This window comes from Lithobates pipiens, unplaced genomic scaffold, assembly GCF_037356315.1.
Source record: "Lithobates pipiens isolate NorthernLeopardFrog02 unplaced genomic scaffold, aLitPip1_a1.2 Scaffold_19, whole genome shotgun sequence".
Lineage (NCBI taxonomy): Eukaryota > Metazoa > Chordata > Amphibia > Anura > Ranidae > Lithobates > Lithobates pipiens.
Genome location: NW_027507764.1, coordinates 152952207 through 152969983, shown reverse-complemented (window position 1 = coordinate 152969983; position 17777 = coordinate 152952207).

The window sequence follows — 17777 nt, the reverse complement described above, 5'->3', positions numbered from 1 at the left end:
TTTACATCCTAGATTCCCCCACAGGTTCTCCCTCTAACAAAAAACTTGCATTGATATTTTTAGCACCCAAATGCCTTACCTTACATTTTTCAACATTAAACCTCATTTGCCATGTAGTTGCCCACCCCATTATTTTGTTTAGATCTTCTTGCAAGGTTTCCACATCCTGTGTAGAAGTTATTGCCCTGATTAACTTTGTATCATCCACTAATACTGAGATTGAGCTGTTTATCCCATCCTCTAAATTGTTTATGAATAAATTTAGCAGGGTCTGTCCCAGTTCTAATCACTGGGGGACTCCACACCAGACCATTCCGGGTACTTGCCCTTTATCACCACCCTTTGGACCCGCCCCTGTAGCCAGTTTTCAATCCAGGTACTCATTCAATGGTCCATGCCTACATACCTTAGTTTGTACCATAAACTTTTGTGTGGAACTGTATCGAATGCCTTTGCAAGATCCAGATACACCACATATCTAGGTCTGCCTTTATCTAGATGGCAGCTCACTTCTTTATAGAAGGTTAATAGATTGGTCAGGCAAGAACAATTCTTCATGAAACCATGCTGATTAATGCTAATGATACTGCTTTCATTACTAAAATCTTGTTAATAGTCCCTAATGATTCTCTTAGCTTGCAGACAATTGATGTTAGGCTAACTGGCCTGTAGTTCCCAGGGATATATCTCAGCCCTTTTTAAAATATTGGTGCCATGTTGGCTTTTCTCCAATCAGCTGGTACCATTCCAGTTAGTAAACTGTCCATAAAAATTAGGAACAATGGTCTGGCTATCACCTGGCTAAGTTCCTTAAGGACCCTCTGGTGAAAGCCACCTGGTCCCGGCGACTTGTTTGTGTTAACTTTTTCAAGTCTATTTCTGATTCTGTCTTCTGTTAGCCATGAGGGTGCTTTCTGTGACATGTTATTAAAATTAACATTATCGTCTTGGCTACTGTATCCCCCGTTTCCTTTGTGAAGACTAAGAAGAAGAATTTATTCAAAACCTTTGCTTCTCTCTGTCCTTTGTAGCCAAATTCCCTTCATCATCCTTTATGGGGCCAATATGTTTTAGCCTCACTTTCTTATTGTGTATATACTTGCATTTTTACGTTGGAGTTTAGCCACCCAAGATTTTTTTATTGTTAAATAAGGCTTCCAGATTTTGATAAGCCCCCATCCACAGACTCCCACAACCATCGGGCAAGGGTTGTGAGGAAGAGGCCCTTTTCCTCATGTTATGAGGACCTTCCCAGCAAGGCATACTCTGCAAGGGGTGCATGCACCTCTCCCTTTTCTTGCCATACAGGCTGCATGCTTGGATTAAGAGTCTGGCATGTTTTTTTTTTCCTTTTTTGTGTGTCAACTAGAGCTTGTTCTTCAAGTGTTCTACAGGTGTACTACTTGCCAGTGAAAAAGTTCAGCAGGTTAACAAACTTACAATTCAGCACCTTGCTATCTGGGAGACAGTTTGCCTCACAACTATTAACCAATAGTGTGGAATCAAAGGCAGGAGTGGATATATAAAGAACTTAAGTTCAAGAACTGTAGTTGGTTTTTCATAATTCTCAGATGCTCTGGAAAACATTAATTACTTTTTTCAGAAAAAATGTCTGTTTACTAACTGTAGTTTACTAACTGTAAAACTGTGGGCGGCACAGGGTGGTTGGTTTGAATCCCAACCACGACACTACCTGCCTGGAGTTTGCATGTTCTCCCTGTGCCTGCGTGGGTTTCCTCTGGGTACTCCGGTTTCCTCCCACAATCCAAAGACATGCAGGTAGGTTAATTGGCTTCTGTCCAAAATTGGCCCTACTATATGAATGGGGGACCTTGGATTGTGGGCTCCTTGAGGGTAGGGGACTGATGTGAGTGTGCAATGTTCAGGGATAGGGACAATTGTAGACACTCACTCAGGTTGAACTGGATGGACTGGTGTCTTTATTCAAACTTACTAACTATGAAACTATAACGCCAGTCATCACAAAAAAACTGCCTGTGGTAGAATAAAAATGGCTGCAAATACTGGTGGTGTTTACTTCAGCACCTCGTGTCCAGCTTAACCATGTCCAGGCGCACTACTACCTTCCGTTTTCAAGATCCATCTCAGTCCTGTTCCAGCCAGTTGTGGTGAGATCCACTAAATGGCATTATGCATGTACCAGTTGACTTGTAGCTCAGAATACTGACTCTGTAATGAGTGGACCCTAGCTATGACAAGAGAGTTCTTAGGACTCCATGAGGGCATTCTTTTTACATGGCATAAACCATAAAATCGCATCTTATGTTCTCAATTAGAGACAGCCTGACCCACCCCAATGAACTATGTAGAATATTGGGTATTATCTTCCAAACAATGTGGCGATGATTTGTATTGTTTAGGGTGGGGTTTTAAAGACAATGATGCTGTAATATTTATGGTGGTATAAATACTAGTGCCATACATTATGTCTTATCACACTGTTGTGCTATAATTACTAAAGATGTGAAAAATCCTTATGATGAATAAAAACATACAACTAAATATCACAGGGTTAGGTAACATTGAATTATAAATAAAAAAAATTCAGTTGATATAAATTTTATGAAATCGATGATATCTTCATAAAGGTTTTGCTGCGCTTTTGTTTAGAAAGTAAATTAAATTTAATTAAAGATAAACAGACATTATTGTAAACTGAAGTAGCTCTAAAACCTAAGCAACAATAACAATATCTGTGTTTTCGCTGCAGGGCTGTAATTACTTGTACCCTAATGAACATGTTTAGGCTCATTTACAGCACGTACATATTATTATTAATGGTATAAATAGAAAGTTTTACTGCAGGTGAGGTTTGTACAGCCAGGAATATTGTCAGTGTGGGAGTCATCACAAAAAGGTTATATAAAAGGCAAAACTTAACACAAAAGTTATTATAAAGATAAAGCACAATGGACATGTGATCTAGAATGCAGCACAAAGTATTGAATGTATGATTTTATGGTACTTTAGGACTATTCCCTTAGTACATGGAGCCTCTTACCCTTTCTAGTGGTGGCCAGTCCCATAACTGGACCCAAAACTCACTGACACAACAGTGGTGATACAGTGGGCTATATTTATGGATGTACTAAAGCCCAGTACACAGTGCCCTGCTGAACCGACATGTGTACAGCTGTTAGTTCAACAGAAGCCGGACTAATGACCAGCTGGAAAACAAGCATTTGATCAGTGCTTGCATTCTTTGTGTTGATGCTGAGATCTGTCAGTTTTTTTTCATTCAACCAGCTGGTTGAATGAAAAAAACACTGTCTGTGTGTACCCAGCTTTTACCCTCTGAAGAAAGTGCAAAGAAACAGGGACAATTACAAGTGCAGCAAAGTAGACATTATTTGTTTGCCGAACTTCCTGTGAAACCTGGCTTTGCCAGAGCACACTAGAGAGCAAAAAGGAATGACTTTACCACAGTTGTGTCAGTAGTAAATACTCTTATGGTGCAATGTAGTGCAAATAACAGTGAATACAACAGTTGTGACAAACAGCCTCTGTCAGTTGTGGATGGAATGTACTTGCCACATAGGATTTTGTAGTTCATAAGATACATGTGTGACAGTGTAAGGTTTCAGCCAGATGCAGGGGGTTAATCACTGACCACAGCTTGTGCCCCACCTGGGGTATAATTTGTCTTTTCCAGTGGTAGTGAGTTTTTCCTGGGAAAGAATACAAGCAAAAAATAAGAAAACATGTCTGCAGGTCTGAAGCAGACCCACTAACCCAGGGGGCTGATAACTGTTTCTGTTGGACTTTTATTTTGGATTGTGATTCTTACCCCTGCAAGCTTCTTGTTTTACTGTGAATGCTAACAGGAACACCCAAACCTACTCGGTTCATGGAATACCTCTTTACGAGCTCTCCGCTTGAATCGGATCCCACACAGTGTAGCTTACTTACTATGTACTGTCCTGGTCTTACCACTGACAAGTGCAATAATAAACCAACCTGCTGGAGGAAGGTCCTTTAAGTACTTGACTATCTGACAATTTAAAAAAAAAATTGCACACATGCTCATATCTGCAATAACTTAAAACCACCAACAATGATATATTTTCTGAAAGCAGAGACCCTGGAGAATAAAATGGTTGCAGTTGCATCTTTTAGTGTCTCATGATATTTACAAAAGACTTTATCAAATGCATATTTAAGGAAATACAGTAAATAGAGTTGTAGTGCACACAAACACAGTATAATACCTGTTTTTTGGTAAAATATAAAAGATAGGGTTGCATAGAGGAAATAGGTACCAAACATGTTCAGCCTTAAAATTGTGTGTGCCCATGAAATTGTGAAAAACGAAATTATTGATAGGCAATGGTTTAAAATGTATTCCATCCATTCCAAATTATCCAGTTTGAGTAAACCCTGAATTATGGTCCTAAAAATATTGCTCTCACTTCAATGTTCATGGCAATACCTCACATGTGTGGTGCAATTGCTGTTATATGCATGCCTTGTGTGTGCGTTTTTATTTGTGCGTGTGTGTGTGCGTGCGGTAACATTGTCCCTATCCCTGTACATTTTGCTTCATTAAGATGCTCATCTATTATTATTATTATTTAAGGTACCCATATAGTGGCGTCAATTTATGCAGCACTCCACACATACATCGCAAACTCACATCGGTCCCTACTAGGGATGAGCCGAACACCCCCCGGTTCGGTTCGCATCAGAACTTTCGAACGGACCCCAAATTCGAACGAACGTTAGAACCCCATTGAAGTCTATGGGACTCAAACATTCGAAATGAAAAGTGTTAATTTTAACGGCTAATATGCAAGATACTGTCCTAAAAAGGGTTTGGGGACCTGGCTCCTGCCCCAGGGGACATGGGTCAATGCAAAAAAAAACTTTTAAAAATGGCCGTTTTGGCGAGAGCACTGATTTTAATGACGATTAAAGTGAAAAAAAAGTGAAATATTCCTTTAAATATCGTGCCTGGGGGGTGTCTGTAGTATGCCTGTGAAGTGCCACGTGTTTCCCGTGTTTAGAACAGTCCCTGCACAAAATGACATTTAATGGAAATAACGTCATTTAAAGCTGCTTGCGGTTTTAATGTTATATCTGGTTCCTGCAATATGGTTGAAAATCATTGAGAAAAATGGCATGGGTAGCCCTCCCTGCCCATTACCAGCCCCTTTGGGTCTTGTACGCATATTAAGGGGAACCCCGTACCCATATTAAAAAAGGAAATACGTGTGGCCCCCTATATACTCAGAACAGCAGTATACAGGCGGTGCAAACAAGACAGGGACTGTGTAGGTTTGTTGTGTTAAGTTGAATCTGTTTGTAATTTTCAACCGGTACATTTTTAAAGTGTAGCTCATTTTTAAGCTTTTTGGAAAACATAGGGAAGGGTTATCACCCCTGTATAATTTGTTTTGCCGTCCGTCTTTTTCAGAGCATGCAGACAGCACGCACAATCTCCTACCGCTGACTGCAAGCTCTATTTAAAACGAGCAAAATAGTTAGCTATATAGGTGGATATAGCGGTGTATACTGCGTTCAGAGCACGCAGACAGCACGCACAATCTCCTAACACTGACTGAAAGCTCTATTTAAAACGAGCAAGATAATTAGCTATATAGGTGGATATAGCGGTGTATACTGCGTTCAGAGCACGCAGACAGCATGCACAATCTCCTAACACTGACTGAAAGCTCTATTTAAAACGAGCAAGATATTTAGCTATATAGGTGGATATAGCGGTGTATACTGCGTTTAGAGCACGCAGACAGCACGCACAAATTCCTAACACTGACTGAAAGCTCTATTTAAAACGAGCAAGATATTTAGCTATATAGGTGGATATAGCGGTGTATACTGCGTTCAGAGCACGCAGACAGCATGCACAATCTCCTAACACTGACTGAAAGCTCTATTTAAAACGAGCAAGATATTTAGCTATATAGGTGGATATAGCGGTGTATACTGCGTTCAGAGCACGCAGACAGCATGCACAATCTCCTAACACTGACTGAAAGCTCTATTTAAAACGAGCAAGATATTTAGCTATATAGGTGGATATAGCAGTGTATACTGCGCTCAGAGCACGCAGACAGCATGCACGATCTCCTAACACTAAATGAAAGCTCTATTTAAAACGAGCAAGATATTTAGCTATATAGGTGGATATAGCGGTGTATACTGCGTTCAGAGCATGCAGACAGCACGCACAATCTCCTAACACTGACTGACAGCTCTATTATAAAAGATAGATATATCGCTAGATATATAGGTGAATATAGCGGTGTATACTGCGGTCAGGGCACGCAGACAACAACCACTACAGACGAGCAAGAACGAAAAATCGTCCGATAACGATCGGTGTATACTGTGTTGAAGGTACACAGAACACCCACTAACTGCTACAGATGCCAACACACTACACAAGGCCCCCGCGCTGGCGGCCTTATATAGTGTGGGGCGTGTACTACACAGCCTGAGCTATGATTGGCCACAGGCATCCTGCCTGTGGCCAATCATGGCTCTCTTCGCTGCTGGCGTTGTGATTGGCCAAGCATGTGGGGTCACAGTGCATGCTTGGCCAATCATGAGCCAGCAATGCACTGCGCCATCGCAGTGCATTGTGGGCCGTGAGCGGCACACGAATTTGGTGCGAACGGCCCATAACGTTCGGAATTCGCCGAACGGGCGAACAGCCGATGTTCGAGTCGAACGTATGTTCGACTTGAACACGAAGCTCATCCCTAGTCCCTACCCTTAAGGAGCCCACAATCCAAGGTCCCCAACTCACACCCATATACCAGGGCCAATTTTGAACAGAAGCCAATTAACTTACCAGCATGAAAACAAGAAAAACTGCTCCAAACAATAAGTCCACCAGGCTCCGCACCAAACCAAAAGATGATGGGTTAAAAAACAGCAATGGAGCACCAAACGTAATTAAAACAGCTCGATAAAATCCATTGATAAATCATGAGTCCATTAATCATAAGTCCATTAGTATGGCTGATTAAACACCACCGCAATCCACAAGTAAATGTGACCCACCACTGAATGGAAAGCAGCTTACCAAAGGGCAAGTGCAAACAAAGTTTGGCTATAACCCAGCCGTGGCCTTTATCATCCAAAAGACTCAGGGGAAGCTTCTCAGGGTGTTCCAGATGCTAGGCTTTTCTTCATATGTCATGCAGTCCAAAAAATCGTGGGGCATATGAGAACAAAAGGGACCATAGCATAATACCGTAACACAAAGTAATTTATTTATAAAAAGTAAGTGGTACTCACAAATATCGTAAGTTTTAAAAGCATGGAACAAAGATGCTGGCCGGCATAATAGGAGCCCTTCCGCCTTTGGAACAATGTGGTGACGTCACTGTACACCATCCCAGATGCGTTTCGTCATACACAGATGTTTATCCCATTGAAAAGTCTGTGTATGACAAAACACATCTGGGAGGGCATACAGTGACATCACGAGTCATTCCGAAGGCGGAAGGGCTCCTATTATATTAAGCCTTTTTTTTACTATAACTTACCAGCATGTCTTTGGAGAGTGGGAGGAAACTGGAGTACTCGGAGGAAACCCACACAGGCACAGGGAGAGCATGCAAGCTCCAGGCAGGTAGTGTCATGGTTGGGATTCAAACCAACGACCTTCTTTTTACTGCTGGGCGAGAGTGCTACACACTACACCACTGTGCCACCCTACTTACCTTTATTGTTAACACACAAAGACTAATGCCTTGTACACACGGTCGGAAATTCAGCCGGAAAAAAATTGAGAGCAGGATCTCAAATTTTCCAACAAAAAAATCCGATCAGACTTTTTCCAATCGTTTGTAGAGAATTCCGATCGGACAAAGTGCCACGCATGCTCAGATCAAATTACAAGACCAAAGCTATTGGCTACTAGCCTCAACATACGGACGCCCCTGGTATGAAGGTTGCTATCTGCACTGAGACCATGTACCACCTCATCAATACTTTGTAGTTTGCATCTATCAGAGAGGTATTAATAAGTAATTTAGATGCGTTTTGTACTATTTTACTCCACTCCTCCATTTCTAAGGTAGTGTCCATATCTTGTTCCCATCTGTGCATGTATAGCAGTTTTTGAGAGACTGTGGATAAAATACCATAGATCTGAGATATGTGGCCAGTGTGTTTGTCAAAAGTCCTACAGAGATTTTCCATGGGGGTAAATGTGGTGAGATCAGAGGTGCGATTCAATGACGGCAGGAAATGCGAGTAGTGAAAGATTTCCGAATTTGGGAGGCTATATTTTCCCTGTAGGACTGATTTTGACAAAGGACCTCTGTGATCCGCTATTTGCGGCAAGCCTTTGTTAGTCCACCATGAGATTTCTTGAGGTTGGAGACCCGGGGTGAATGAGGGATTAATAAACAATCAGGCCAACGGCGTGTGTTGGGATTTAAATTTGTAAATAGTTACCAGCCGATCCCATAAATGTAGTAAGAAGGATAGGGTTGGACACTGTATGATCAGTCTATCCTTCCCTTTCATCCACATTAAGTGGATAATCTCTCTATCTGGGTATAGGGAGGACTCTAACGACATCCAGATCGGTCTGGGCTGTTGTGTGTGGAATCGTATCAGTTGGGACAATTGTGCAGCGTGGTAATACTTGAGTAAATCAGGCGTTCCAAGGCCTCCTTTCAGTTTTGCCGCATACAATATACGTCTGCTCACCCTGGGTCTCTTGTGTCCCCATATATAATCCAATAATTTTGCTTGAAACTACTGGAGATCTCTTCCTACTATTGCTATCAGAAGGGTCCTGAACAAATAAAGCACCTTTGGCAGAAAGGAAATTTTGAGTACAACCGGCTGAACCACGATGGAGGGTTATTTGACCATCTTTTAAGATCCTCTAGTAGGTTTTTAAATAATGGGGGATAATTATGTTTGTATAGTGTGGGGGTGGGAGACAGCAAGATACCTAAATATGGTGAGGTTTCCTTCTGCCATTTAACGGTGAAGGAGCTTTGCAAAGCTTGGACTATGTGTGTTTGTAAGGAAATATTGAGTGCCTGAGATTTAGAATGATTTACTCTCAAACCTGTAAATGCCATAAAGTGTCGTAGTACCACATGTAGGTTAGGCAACGAGGTGACCGGAGAGGAGCATTGGCGAACAACGCACACTTATGTTCGTGACCTCTGCAGCTGATACCCAATATAGCGGGGTGTTTTTGCGAATTTTGATGGCCAGTGGCTCCAAAGCTAAAATTAACACTAAAGGGGATAGGAGGCAACCCTGACAGGTTCCTCTTGCTTAGTGAAAACCCTTTTACAACGCTTGAGATTAACCCCTTAGGGGTAAGTGCATTGGCAAAAGGGGGGATCACACGGAGCACGTGGCTGGTCTTTATATGCATGGTGTGCTGGGCATTTTGTGAGAAGACTTTCCTATAAAATCCAAGGGCTTTTGGATCACAAACACCCTCCTTTATGAACATTTCCATTTCTTTGGATTCCTTATCTATATCTATATATATATATATATATATATATATATATATATATATATATATATGTATGTATGATGTATGTGTTTAGAGGGATATTGGGATTATACCTACGCATATTTGATTCTATTGGTTTGATTGTTATAACAGCAGCTGTTTACATAAAGCGAGTAGTTGTCCTTGGTGAGGGCTTGGATCAGTTTCACGATTTGTTTGTGTCACTGATACATTTTTGGATCCCTCTGCGTATATTTATGTTTTGTGACTGGTAGCCCTTGACTACGAGGTTTGCCGTGGGAGCGCTATATATTATTTTAAGCATAGTCAGGAAGTTTGAGCCAATATAATGCTTAATTTGAAACATTAAAAATGAAATATTCCTTTAAATATTGTGCCTGGAGGGTGTCTATTTTATGCCTGTAAAGTGGCACAGTTTTCCCATGTTTAGAATCACGGCTGTAATGAATTGTCGGGTCTCGGTAATATAGATAAAACTCATTGAAAAAAATGGTACGGGTTCTCCCCCCAGTCCATTACCAGGCCCTTTGGGTCTGGTATGAATATTAAGGGGAACCCTGAACCAAAAATAAAAAAAGAATTACGTGGGGTCCCCCCAAAATCCATACCAGGCCCTTCAGGCCTGGTATGGAGATGAAGGGGAACCCTGCACCATTTTTTTTTTAAATGGCGTAGGCCCCTTTCCAAAATCCATACCAGACACTTCAGGTGTCAAAATTAAAACAAATGGCATGGGGTCCCCCAAAATCCATACCAGACCCTTATCCAAGAACGCAAATTGTCAGGCTGCAGGAAAAGAGGGGGGATGAGAGAGTGCCCCCCTCCTGAACCATACCAGACCACATGCCCTCAACATGGGGAGGGTGCTTTGGAGTAGCCCCCAAAGCACCTTGTCCAAATGTTAATGGGGACAAGGGCCTCATCTCCACAACCTTTGCCCAGTGGTTGTGGAGGTATGCAGGCAGGAAGCGTATCAGAATCTGGAAGCCCCCTTTAACAAGGGGGCCCCCAGATCCTGACCCCCCCCTATGTGAATTGGTAACTGATACATTGTACCTCTATCATATCACAAAAGAATTGTTAAAAATAGTAAAAAAAGACAGGAGACACTTAGGGACAAGTCCTTTATTAAAAGATAAAAAAATATTTTTTTTTTGCACGATGTAGGTCCATCTCACACCACCAACGATCCGGAAAAATCAAAAAAAGCCACAACACCTCCGCCTCCATGGGAGTCTCCTGCCAAGTGATGCTCCTTCTCAATGACAGCTGTTATATAGCTTAGGGCAGGGCCACTCTGTGATGAATATGGGTGACCTTCCCGTTTGATTTCAGAGGAATGCAGGGTCACCCGTTTACGTCACTGAGTGGTCCACCCTCAGCTATATGCTATATAAGTGTCTCTTGTCTTTTTTACTATTTTTTTACACTTTTTTGTGAAATGGTAGGGGTACAATGTATCCGTTACCAATTCACATGGGGAGGCCAGGATCTGGGGGTCCCCTTGTTAAAGGGGGCTTCCAGATTCTGATAATCCCCATCTGCATACCTCCACAACCACCGGACAAAGGTTGTGGGGATGAGGCCCTTGTCCCCATCAACACAGGGACAAGGTACTTTGAAGGCATGTGGCTTGGTATGGTTCGGGGGGTGCTCTCTTGCCCCCTTTTTTCCTGCGGCCTGCCAGGTTGCATGCTTAGATAAGGGTCTAAAATTGATTTTTGGGGAACCCCTACGCCATTTTTAAAAAAAATTTGGTGCATCGTTCCCCTTAAAATCCATATTGGACCTGAAGGGTCTGGTATGGATTTTGGGGGTACCCCTACGCCATTTTTGTTTTAAATTCGGTGCAAGGTTCCCCTTATTTTTCATACCAGACCTGAAGGGCCTGGTATAGATTTTGGGCGAACCCCCACGCAATTTAAAAAAATAAATTGTTTTGGGGTTCCCCTTAATATTCATACCAGACCCAAATGGCCTGGTAATGGACTGGGGGGAAACCCATGCTGTTTTTTTCAATGAGTTTTATCTATATTGTCGAGACCCAAAAATTAATTACAGTCAACTGTACTGTCAGTCTCCCTCGGTCTGGGGCTCAATGCAAGATCTCACCTCAATGATCATGAGAATAGTGAGGAATCAGCCCAGAACTACGCAGAAGAATCTTGTCAATGATCTTAAGGCCGCTGGGACCATAGTCACCAAGAAAACAATTTGTAACACACTACGCCATGAAGGACTGAAATCCTGCAGCACACGCAAGGTCCCCCTGCTCAAGAAAGCACATGTACAGGCCTCTGAAGTTTGCTAATGAACATATGAATGATTCAGAGGAGAAGTGGATGAAAGTGTTGTGGTCACATGAGACCAAAATCAAGCTCTTTGGCATCAACTCAACCCACAATGTTAGGTAGAGGAATGCTGCCTATGACCCCAAGAACACTATCCCCATCTTTAAACATGGCTGTGGAAACATTATGCTTTGGGGGAATTTTTCTGCTAAGAGGATAGGACAACTTCCCCGCATCAAAGGAAGAATGGACGGGCTATGCTCTGTCAAATCTTGAGTGAGAACCTCCTTCTCTCAGCCAGGGAATTGAAAATGGGTAATGGATGGGTATTCCAGCATGGCAATGACCCAAAACACATGGCCAAGCCAATAAAGCATTGGCTCAAGAAGAAGCACATTAAGGTCCTCGAGTGGCTTAAAACCCATAGAAAATATGTGGAGGGAGCTGAAAGTTTGAGTTACCAAATGTGAGCCACAAAAACCTTAAAGACTTGGAGAGGATCTGCGAAGAGGAGTGGGACAAAATTCCTTCTGATTTGTGTGCAAACCTGGGGGCCAAATACAAGAAATGTTTGACCTCTCTGATTGCCAACAAGGGTTTTGCCACCAAGCATTAAGTTGTGTTTTGAGAAGGGGTCAAATATTTATTTCACTCATTTAAAATGCAAATCAATTTCTAACATTAAAAATGTGTTTTTCTGGATATTTTTGTTGTTATTCTGTCTTTCACTGATAAACTAAACCGACATTAAAATTATAGATTGATCATTTCTTTGCCAGTGGGAAAACATACAAAATCATCAGGGGATCAAATACTTTTCCCTCACTGTAACCCCTTTTTTTGTTAAAGCAACGGTGCCTAATTTTTGGACAATAGTCTGCGGTTTCTCTACAGCACAAACGGTTTGGCAATGGATATATAGGGAGGCCTTCCTTTAAGTCATGGGAATGCTCAAGTCATATATAGAATATACTGTAAGTATGTTCTTGAGTATGTTCAAATGGACATGATTTACAATGTAAAATGTATGTACATGTATATTATTACACCAATGCTGTAAGCATTATAGCATTATATATAGCATTATAGCTATACTTTGAAATGCATTGGATAACCCCACCTCACTGGATTCATCTATCAATTTGCTATCAGGGTGAAATTACATTCATTAGTTGGGGGTTACCACTTACTACTAACTATTTTGCTACGTAATATGTTGAACAGAGTATTTTCCTGAAGTACCTTAGATATATGACATGTTTATATGTTCATGCAAAGATCATCAAATTGGTCTGTATGGCTGTCATCCCAGAAGGAAGCCTCTTCTAAAGATGATGCAATGCACAAGAAAGCCCGCAAACAGTTTGCTGAAGACAAGTAGACAAAGGACATGGATTACTGGAACCATGTCCTGTGGTCTGATGAGACCAAGATAAACTAATTTGGTTCAGATGGTGTAAAGGGTGTGTGGCGGCAACCAGGTGAGGAGTACAAAGACAAGTGTGTCTTGCCTATGGTCAAGCATGGTGGTGGGAGCGTCATGGTCTGGGGCTACATGAGTGCTTCTGGCACTGGGGAGCTACAGTTCATTGAGCCATGAATGCCAACATGTACTATGACATGCTAAAGCAAAGCATGATCTCCTCCCTTCATAGATTGGGGCGCAGGGTAATATTTCAACATGATAACGACCTCAAACACACCTGCAAGATGACTACTGCCTTATTAACCACTTTCAGACCGGACCATTTTGCTGGTAAAGGTCTTTTTACACTTTGGCACTGCGCTGCTTTAACTGGTAATTACGCGGTCATGCAATGTTGTACCCAAACAAAATTTGCGTCCTTTTCTTCCCACAAATAGAGCTTTCTTTTGATGGTATTTGATTGCCTCTGCGATTTTTATTTTTTGCGATATAAACGTAAAAAGACCGCAAATTTTGAAAAAAAATGATATTTTCTACTTTTTGTTATTAGAAAAATCCAATAAACTCAATTTTAGTCATACATTTAGGCCAAAATGTATTCAGCCACATGTCTTTGGTAAAAAAAAAGTCAATAATTGTATATTTATTGGTTTGCGCAAAAGTTGTCACATCTACAAACTAAGGTACGTTTTCTGGAATTTACGCAGCTTTTAGTTTACGACTGCCTATCTCATTTCTTGAGGTGCTAAAATGGCAGGGCAGTACAAAACCCCCCCAAATGACCCCATTTTGGAAAGTAGACCCCCTAAGGAAATTGATAAGAGGCATGTTGAGCCCATTGAATATTTTATTTTTTTGCCTCAAGCGATTGAATAATGACAAAAAAAAAATTTTTTTTTTTTTTTACACAAAGTTGTCACTAAATGATATATTGCTCACACATGCTATGGGCGTATGTGAAATGACACCCCAAAATAAATTCTGCTGCTTCTCCTGAGTACGGGGATACCACATATGTGGGACTTTTTGGGAGCCTAGCCGCGTACGGGGCCCCGAAAACCAAGCACCGCCTTCAGGCTTTCTAAGGGCGTAAATTTTTGAGTTCACTTCTCACTACCTATTACAGTTTTGAAGGCCATAAAATGCCAAGATGGCACAAAACCCCCACAAATGACCCCATTTTAGAAAGTAGACACCCCAAGCTATTTGCTGAGAGGCATGTTGAGTTCATGGAATATTTTATATTTTGCCACAAGTTGCGGGAAAATTACAAACTTTTTTTTTTTTTTTTTTTTTTTTAACAAAGTTGTCACTAAATGATATATTGCTCATGCATGCCATGGGCATATGTGAAATGACACCCCAAAATAAATTCTGCTGCTTCTCCTGAGTACGAGGATACCACATATGTGGGACTTTTTGGGAGCCTAGCCGCGTACGGGGCCCCGAAAACCAAGCACCGCCTTCAGGCTTTCTAAGGGCGTAAATTTTTGAGTTCACTTCTCACTACCTATTACAGTTTTGAAGGCCATAAAATGCCAAGATGGCACAAAACCCCCACAAATGACCCCATTTTAGAAAGTAGACACCCCAAGCTATTTGATGAGAGGCATGTTGAGTCCATGGAATATTTTATATTTTGCCACAAGTTGCGGGAAAATTACAAACTTTTTTTTTTTTTTTTTTTTTTTCACAAAGTTGTCACTAAATGATATATTGCTCACGCATGCCATGGGCATATGTGAAATGACACCCCAAAATAAATTCTGCTGCTTCTCCTGAGTATGGGGATACCACATATGTGGGACTTTTTGGGAGCCTAGCCGCGTACGGGGCCCCGAAAACCAAGCACCGCCTTCAGGCTTTCTAAGGGCGTTACAGTTTTGAAGGCCATAAAATGCCAAGATGGCACAAACCCCCCCCAAATGACCCCATTTTGGAAAGTAGACACCCCTAAATTTAGGGGTACACTAGTGAGACTAGGTAATAAATGGCGGGTGCCCTGAAACTATAAAAAAATAACTAACCAACCAGCGTCACCTGTAACAGTTATATGGTGATCACTGGTGAAAGGGTTAACTAGGGGGCAATCGGGGGGCTTTATGCGGTAGTATATGGGGGTCCCTGGCGCTATAAAAAGCTGCAGCGAACCTAAATACCTACCTGCCTAACTAGCGTCACCTGTGACACTAATACAGCGATCAGAAAAACGATCGCTTATTAGGCTGGGTTCACACTGGAGCGATGCGGGAACGCCACGAATGCGCGGCGGGTTCCCGCATCGCATGCCTCCCGGCGGCAGTTCACACTGCCCTATGCGAACTGCTGGGAGTGTCAGTGAAATGTTACTGACACCCCCAGATCAGTTCGCATATCGCAGTGCGATCTGCAAACTCGGATCGCATGGTGTGAACACCCATGCGATCCGATTCTGCTGCGGGCCAAAAAAAGGGTCCCGTGCGAATTTGCGGCGGGTGCGGCGGGTGCGGCGAATGGCTGAACTCGAATCGCACAGAGATCGGATGTGATTTGCACTGCAGTGCGGTGCGAATCACATCCGTTCTCATAAACCGCTGCAATGTGAACCCAGCCTTAGTGACACTGGCGACGGGGGGTGATCCCGGGGTTAAACCTTTATTGGGGGGGTTAGGGGGGTACCTTAGAACTAAAGGGGGCTAACCCTAACTGCCCTAACAGTTATTAGTCACAAATGACACCCGCCGGGTGATCAGGGGGTTAAACCTTTATTAGGTAATAAATGGCGGGTGCCCTGAAACTATAAAAAAATAACTAACCAACCAGCGTCACCTGTAACAGTTATATGGTGATCACTGGTGAAAGGGTTAACTAGGGGGCAATCAGGGGGCTTTATGCGGTAGTATATGGGGGTCCCTGGCGCTATAAAAAGCTGCGGCGAACCTAAATACCTACCTGCCTAACTAGCGTCACCTGTGACACTAATACAGCGATCAGAAAAATGATCGCTTATTAGGCTGGGTTCACACTGGAGCGATGCGGAAACGCCGCGAATCCGCGGCGGGTTCCCGCATCGCATGCCTCCCGGCGGCAGTTCACACTGCCCTATGCGAACTGCTGGGAGTGTCAGTGAAATGTTACTGACACCCCCAGATCAGTTCGCATATCGCAGTGCGATCTGCAAACTCGGATCGCATGGTGTGAACACCCATGCGATCCGATTCTGCTGCGGGCCAAAAAAAGGGTCCCGTGCGAATTTGCGGCGGGTGCAGCGGGTGTGGCGGGTGCGGCGGGTGCGGCGAATGGCTGAACTCGAATCGCACAGAGATCGGATGTGATTTGCACTGCAGTGCGGTGCGAATCACATTCGTTCTCATAAACCGCTGCAATGTGAACCCAGCCTTAGTGACACTGGCGACGGGGGGTGATCACGGGGTTAAACCTTTATTGGGGGGGTTAGGGGGGTACATTAGAACTAAAGGGGGCTAACTCTAACTGCCCTAACAGTTATTACAGTCACAAATGACACCAATGCAAAAAAAAAAAAAAAAAAAAAAAATGACATTGGTGTCACTGTGACTGGGGGGCAGGGGTAATTGGGGGGGTGATCGGGGGGTAAAGGGGGGGTGTGAGTGTGCCTGGCATGTTCTACTGTGTGTGTAGAGTGTTGGTGCAACTTACTGATCCGCTCTCCTCCGTGTCGGAACGAAAAATACCGACACGGAGGAGAGAATACATCACTTCCTCTCCTGTGTTTACATTACAGGAGAGGAAGTGATGTCACCGGGGATTTCTATTCGTCGGGAGCGATCGCGAGGGGGTGGCCATGAATGAATGGCCGTCCCCTCGTCCGGGATCGCTCCCGTACGAAAACCGACCGCCGCAGGCACCGGGCGGGGGCCCGATCGGGCCCCCGACCCGCGGGAGGCAAGGGACGTACATGTATGTCCTTATGCCTGCCCGTGCCATTGTACCGACGTACATCGGCGTGCGGCGGTCGGCAACTGGTTAAAGAAGCTGGGGGTAAAGGTGATGGACTGGCCAAGCATGTCTCCAGACCTAAACCCTATTGAGCATCTGTGGGGCATCCTCAAATGAAAGGTGAAGAAGCGCAAGGTCTCTAAAATTCAACCAGCTTGGTGATGTCGTCATGGAGAAGTGGAAGAGGACTCCAGTGACAACCTGTGATGCTCTGGTGAACCCCATGCCCAAGAGGGTTAAGGCAGTGCTGGAAAATAATGGTGGCCACACAAAATATTGACACTTTGGGCCCAATTTGCACATTTTCACGTGTGTACTCACTTTTGTTGCCAGCAGTTTAGACATTATTGGCTGCATGTTGAGTTATTTTGAGGGGACAGCAAATTTACACTGCTATACAAGCTGTAAACTAACTACTCTACATTTTAGCAAAGTGTCATTTCTTCAATGTTGTCACATGAAAAGATATAATAAAATATTGGCAAAAATGTCAGGGATGTATTAACTTTTTTGAGATACTGTATATAACAAGAATATAGTAACATATGAGAAAATAAATAAATGATCAAGTAGACTTCTGAGCTTCAGGTAAGGGAGG